At 40.4% G+C, this 7258-nt stretch overlaps 1 pseudogene; it reads right to left on the reverse strand.

The window, feature by feature from the left end:
* Positions 1-2879: 2879 nt before the first annotated feature.
* LOC132016451 (olfactory receptor 6C4-like) lies at positions 2880-6216 on the reverse strand (annotated as a pseudogene).
* Between the last annotated feature and the right edge of the window lie 1042 nt (positions 6217-7258).

Genomic DNA, 7258 nt, shown 5'->3' on the forward strand with positions numbered 1-7258 from the left:
CTCCAAACACATAAAGTTGTACACAATACAATAAATATCTACAACTTTTTTTGTTGTTGTGGGTTTTTTTGTTTGTTTGTTTTCATGTTCCTATTTTTTTGGTAATTTTATTTTTTTTTTCAGTGTTCCAACATTCATTGTTTATGCACTATACCCAGTGCTCTATGCAATATATGCCCTCCATAATACCCACCACCAGGCCCACCCAACCCCCTACCCCACTTTCCCTCCAAAACCTTCAGTTTGTTTTTAAGAGTCCACAGTCTCTCATGGTTTGTCTCACCCTCCAATTTCCCCCAACTCACTTCTCCTCTCCTTGTCCCAATGTCCTCTGTGTTATTCCTTATGCTCCACAAGTAAGTGAAACCATATGATAATTGACTCTCTCTGCTTGACTTATTTCACTCAGCATAATCTCCTGTAGTCCTGTCCATGTTGATATAGAAGTTAGGTATTCATCCTTTCTGATGGAAACATAATACTCCATTGTATATATGGGTCATATCTTCTTTATCCATTCATTTGTTGAAGGGCATCTTGGTTCTTTCCACCATTTGGTGACTGTGGCCATTGCTGCTATGAACAATGGGGTACAGATGGCCCTTCTTTTCACTACATCTGTATCTTTGGAATAAATACCCAGTAGTGTCATTGCAGGGTCATAGGGTAGCTCTATTTTTAAGGAATCTCCACATTGTTTTCCAAAGCGGCTGCACCAACTTGTATTCCCACCAATAGTATAAGAGGGTTCCCCTCTCTCCACATCCTCTCCAGCAGTTGTTGTTTATTGTCTTGTTAATTTTGGCCATTCTGACTGGTGTAAGGTGGTATCTCAATGTGGTTTTGATTTGAATCTCCCTGATGACAAATGATGAACATTTTTTCATGTGTCTGTTAGCCATTTGTATATCAACCATGTACCATGAAATAGTTTAAAAATTATGATTGGAAGTATCTTCAACATAGAATTAGCGTAGGAGATTTATCTCAATGAAATGTTTTACAGTATCAGAATCTAGTGCATTAATCTCTACATTGGGGTTTGTTTTCAATGGGTACCATTTATGGATGGTAACCATTAGCCTGGATTTACAGACTCAGTTTTGGATTTCTGTTCTTCATCTTTGTGTTGATCATATTCACTCTTCAATCATAGTCTACCTCAAGGTAATATAAATACATTAATTAGTTTATGTATGAATTTATTATCCAGTCCTGACTAAAATGATGGGGAGATTCACACTCTTTTCAGTGGTTTGGCCACAATCCTTGATTTATTCCTACATTACTGAACCTCAACCACTTCACAACACTCTTCTTTAGAACAACTCAGGATGGAACATTCCATGTTCTTGCAGCATCTTGTTATGTCCATGAATATATTCAAGTGGACCCTAGAGATTATCTGGCTCAGTCTCCATATTTTATGGAGAAGGTGACTTGTGTGTTCTTGGAAGTTGATCATTTAGTTGAAGGCAACAGCAGGCTTGTCCAGTGCAAATGATTCAGGGTCTACTCTGATCCTTTTGTATTCCATTACCACTGCCACTTCCCTAAGCCTCATTCTCTTTCTTCCAGTTTCTGTAACAGTGTCTGTAGCCACTTTCCTACCCTGGGCTTGGCTTTTCCAAGCTCTTTTTTTATGCAATCTGTACAGAGAACCATCTCTGACTTTTTAGGGGATGCCCAATTCTACTTCATTTTCAATCAGATGAAGTAAGAACTTTGAAATAAGGACATCAAGGACAAATAGTATCTAATCATGGTGTATAACATGTTCCATACAATGTATTTGAGAAAATCTAGTCTCTGGGTTTGGGCTAAAGAGCAAGAAAATAAAAACTCATTTTAATAATTTTAGAAATATTTCTTCAGAAGAAAAAATAGACACATCCTAGCTAAAAAATAGGTGTGAAAATTATACAAAGTTTAAAGAATGAGAACATGGGAATGTTGGTTTTAAAGTAGGTTATCAATGAAAAGATAACCTTGTAATTGACAGCACTAGTCCACCAGGAAAATGTTTATTTTTTTTCATTAATAATGAATTAGAGAAGCAAATAAATTCTACCAACTTGAATCTTTGGATGAATTTATAGAAATACCAAATAAGTGCATCCTTCTCTTCTACTGATATATACAACCATTCTTTGGTCACTGCTTTTAAAATAAATATGTTATGCACACCCAAGGGGCTGGGACTAGAAAAGATAATTAAAGAAAGAAGAACTGGTCAGCCTTGGGATGCTGGGATTATTCCTTCTCCTTAGAAAATAGTCTAAGCCTGAGAATAATTCTCTTTCTCTCCAGCATGAGATTGATGCATACATATGTAGCTAAACTAAGGACCAAGAACAATCTTTAAGAGCACACCTAATGCAAAGTATATATATTCCATTATGAAGGGTTCTGTGAACCTTATTTCCTTGTGCTAGTCTTAGAGGGAATGTAGACCCAAGTATTGGTACTATGTCCATCCTTTCCTTCCTAACAATAACATAATATACCTTCATTTATCAATTGAATTATCTAAATGCCTTTTGGTAAGTCATTATTAATTCTATTGAGACATGTTTATTGCTAAAGAGAAGTGAAAAAGAAAGTGTGTAAATTATTAAATTTAGGAAACTTCAAGCACATGATAGATATCAGAGGGAAGACACAAAAAATCAATTGTCATTCAAGTGTGGAAAATTTGGAAGAAGATAGTTATGCACATCAAGGTAAAATATACCCTTGAAAAGTAGATTTTTGTTTTGGTAGGAATGTGCAGAGGTCATCTATGGTGGCCAGACACATGGCACTAGAACTCTGTGGACTGCTACATTTATGGAGGGTTCTCTAGGTCTTCAATTCTAAGACCATGTGATTTTTTTTTTTTATCTTGATATTTTCATTCTGAACATTGTCTCTCTCAGAGCCTGGTGGACCTGATTGTTCCTCAGAGTGTAGGTGAAAGGGTTCAGCAGCAGGGTCACCACCATGTTCATAAGGGCCGCCTCCCTGTTGGAGTCCAGCCTGCTCATTTGCTTTGGTTTCACATATATAAACACACAGCTGCCATACATCAGAGAGAGAACTATGAGGTAAGAGGAGCAGGTGGTGAAAGCTTTGTGTTTCTCCTTGGCTGAAGGAGGTTGCATGATTGTAACTACTATGTTGCTGTATGCAATGATGGTTATGATAATGGATGTCAAAAGAATAACCAAAGCACGGACTAAGGCCAAAATTTCAGTGGACCTGCTGTCAGAACAGGAGAGATGAATCAAGGGGCCAAGTTTACAGAAGAAGTGGGGGATGACATGGGAACCACAGAAGGATAACTGGGAAACCTTCACTACCAGCCCAGTGATGGGAGGGAAGGCCAAAGCAAAGCAGGCAGTGACCAGGAGGAAGCAAGTATTCAGGTTCATGATGGTCAGGTAATGCAGAGGCTTGCAAATGGCCACATATCGATCCAGAGACATCATTGCTATGAAGAAGAAACCTACTGCTCCCATATATAAAAAGACAAAGGCTTCTATCAAACAAGCAAGAAAGGAAATGATTTTTTTGTTTACAAGAAAGATGACCAGCAACTTATTAATAACACTTATGACACCACACTCCAAGAAGGAGAAAATGCTGAGGAACAACTACATAGGTGTGTGGAGCTGGGGGTCAGCAGGTGTGACGTTGATTATGACAGCATTGCCTGCAATGGTTGCCAGGTATGCCAGCAGGTGCCAGGAAGAGGATCTTTCTCAAGTGTTGGATGGCAGGAAACCCCTCCAAGGTGAATTCATTCTTTCTTTCTTTCTTTCTTTCTTTCTTTCTTTCTTTCTTTCTTTCTTTCCTTTCTTTCATTTTTAAAAGATATTTATTTATTTATTTATTTATTTATGTGGCAGAGAGAGAGATAGAGAGATCACAAGTAGGCAGAGAGGCAGGCAGAGAGAGAGGAGGAAGCAGGCTCCCTGCTGAGCAGAGAGCCCATCCGATGTGGGGTTTGATTCTGGGACCCTGGAATCATGACCTGAGCCGAAGGCAGAGGCTTTAACCCACTGAGCCACCCAGGGGCTGCTCCAGGGTAAATTATTGAACAGTTGTTCTCTTCTCCATTTCCATGAGCATCTCTTTCCACAGTAGTATCACTGCTGCTTTAATCTACAGTAAAGACGTTGGGAGCACAATTGTTTTAGTGGGGCATACGATTAAGATGTTTGCCTCTTTAAGAAAGTTGTTAGGCTGATAGCAAAGTGGTTTAGGCAGTTGGTTCTTGAATCAGAAAGGTCAGATTTTAATACTAGTTCAGTAGTGACTTCCAACTACTGAGAAATGAGTTAAGCTTTGTGGACCTCACTTTCAACCTCTGTAGAATAAGGATGATTGGATCTACCTCTTTGCATTCTTCTGAGAATTAAGATAAAGCACATAACTCACTTAGCATATGCCAACGTTTCCTATGTGTTCCTCTAGGTCTAATTTTAACATAGTGGTCATTAATAGAATGCTTAAATAAACATCATCAGTAGGCAGAGGCATTGACATTTTCATAGTTCTATCATTTTATTGTGTTTAATGATATTATCAATTTTCAGTAAACATAACAGTAAGTTTAGTAATATTCCCTTTGAGTATCCCCTTAATAATGTAACACATTCTATGGTCCAAGTCGTCATCATCATGATGTGTTGAGAGCTTGAGCTTGTTCTATGCTAGTCACTGAAATTCAGTATTTCTATTACTCATAACAATAATCAGGAGTTCCTTCTATCGAAGCAGAAACTGAGGCTTACAGAGTTCCAGATAGCTTAGGTCACATAGCTGACTTTAGACTGACTGCCAGATCCAGAATCCGTGGTGCTTCCAAATGTAGTGTCAAAACATTTTAAATTGGACCAAATCTATTGTTATTGTTTTTTCAACCTTAAGAGATAGATTCACTTTATTTATCTTAATTGTTTCTATCTTTAGTTAGTATCACTGATGAGTTATTGAAATGTGGAATGACATGGGGCTTAGAGAGGATCTGTGTTAGTACAGGCATTTTACAGAAGAGACTGGAGACCAGAGATATTGAGGACTGCTCAAAAATAGCTAAGCTGTATATCTAGGATTTACCACTCAGCTTCCAGTTTTATGCTGGCCAGTGATGAAGGTGGGAGTGCTAATACTTCCTGGATTAACCCACTTGAGTGGATATGCTGGGCACCTGGCACTCTTACATTCTCTCTTACATCAAAGCTCAGTGCTTTTTTTTTCTTTCTTTCTTCTTCAATCAGTAATTTCTCTCAGGATGGTTTTGGCTCTAGCATCTCAATACTGGGCTAAAGGTTAGCTGTGAGGAATGTGTCTCTCTCATTAACTTACCATGGATCAGGTCCTTGAAGGGCTGCTCATGAAAGCAAACTGCTCATCCCTGAGTGGTACAGTCTAAAGGAGACTCTCCTGTTCCTGTTGACCCCAGTAAGCCCACCAAGTTACCATGATGCCTGAGGCCAGGCACATAACAGAAGTCACTACATGGGAGGCAGAGCTTCCTTCCTTTGCAGCTCTTGTCTTCTAAGAAATCAAGAGCTTGCTCTGGGCTGAGAGGAACTATAAGGAAACTCATTTGTCACAGCCTGTTGTCCCAGAGTGGGGGTGAATATGTATCCCATGCTGCCAGTGTTCTGAATGACAAAGCCCTGTTTCAGTAACCCAGACCTTTCATAGCACAAGTCATCTACACTGAAACCTCAGAGAGGAGCAAACAGATAAAACAATCACATTTTATGAGAACTTACATTTTTTCTCTGCTCATCACTGAAATTTAGTATTTCTATTACTCACCATAATAATCATGAGCTCCTTCTTGTAAAAGCAGAAACTAAAGCTTAGAAAGTTCTAGGGATCTTAAGTCACATAGCTGGGACTTTAGCCAGAATGCCCAAATTTGAAGTAACTGCTGTTTCCAAATACAGTGACAAAATATTTTAAAACAGGAACAAATGTATTCTTGATGTCCTGTCAACCTTAAGTGAAAAATTAGCTTTATTTATCTTCATTGTTTCTCTCCTCAGACAATACCACTGATGTGTTACAGACCTGTGGAATGACATGGGGCTTAGAGAGGATCTACTTTAGTGCAAGCATTTTATAGAAGGAGCTGGAGACCAGAGGTATTAGGGGCTGCTCGATAGTATGAGGTAAGTTTTAAATCTAGGATTTACCACCCACCTTCACATGGTTCATGCTGGCCTGTGACAGAAGAGGGTATGATAGTAGTTCATAGGATTAACCCAGTTATGAGGATGTGCTGGGCACCTGACACTCATGCACTCACGCTTACATCCAAGGTCGGTGAACATTCTCTCTTCAGTCTTCTCCATCAGTAACTTCTGTCAGGTTGGTGTTTGGTTCCTGCTTATCAACAATGTGCTGAAGGTCGGCAATGAGGAATGTGTCCTTCTCAGTAAAGCATCGTGGGCCTGGTGTTCTGGGGGCAGCTCATGGAACTGAGCGGCTCACCCCTGAGTGGCACAGCCTGAAGGAGCCTCTCCTTCTGTTCCTGTTGACCCCAGTAAATCCACCAAGTTACCAGCATGCCTGAGGCCAGGCACACAGCCAAGAGTCAACATATGGGGGAGCAGGGCTTCCTTCCTTCACAGTGATGGTTGTCTATGAAATCAAAAGCTTGTTCTGGGCTGAAGGAAAAGGAGAGAGAGAAGGAAACTCATTTGTCACAGCCTAGGGCCCCGGGTTGGAGTGGCGGTGTATATGCATCCCATGCTGCCAGTGTTCTGACTGCCAGCGCCCTGTTTCCTAAGTGAAACAAGGCTACGTGGCACCTTGAACCACTGTAGCCCCAGAAAGGAGCAGAGGGACTAAAACAAGCACATTTTACTGCTCTGAATTCTGGGCTAGAGCTGGACTCCCAGATTACTTAGGGTTCTCATGAAAGGTCTGGCTCTGCCTTCCCCATTGTAGAAGCCCACCTAACATGCAATATTGCTGTCACCTCCTATAGCAATTAATGGGAGCACACAGCTTCTTACTGGTTTAGCCCTCGGTGCTGTTGAGACAAGGATCCTTCTGTAGCAGAGCTCCATGTCGTGGGCACACCTGTTCCAAACACCTTCTCTTGCACATGCCCTTCCATCATATGCTCACCTTGGAGAGCATCCTTGTTTTACTGCATCAACAATGAAGCAATGCTGACATGCAATTCTGAGGCTCTGATAGTTTTACCACAAGACTGTTTGGTCACCAAGCAGGATGGACCCAGTCAGTGAGC

The sequence above is a fragment of the Mustela nigripes genome, chromosome 4 (assembly GCF_022355385.1).
Source record: "Mustela nigripes isolate SB6536 chromosome 4, MUSNIG.SB6536, whole genome shotgun sequence".
Taxonomy (NCBI): domain Eukaryota; kingdom Metazoa; phylum Chordata; class Mammalia; order Carnivora; family Mustelidae; genus Mustela; species Mustela nigripes.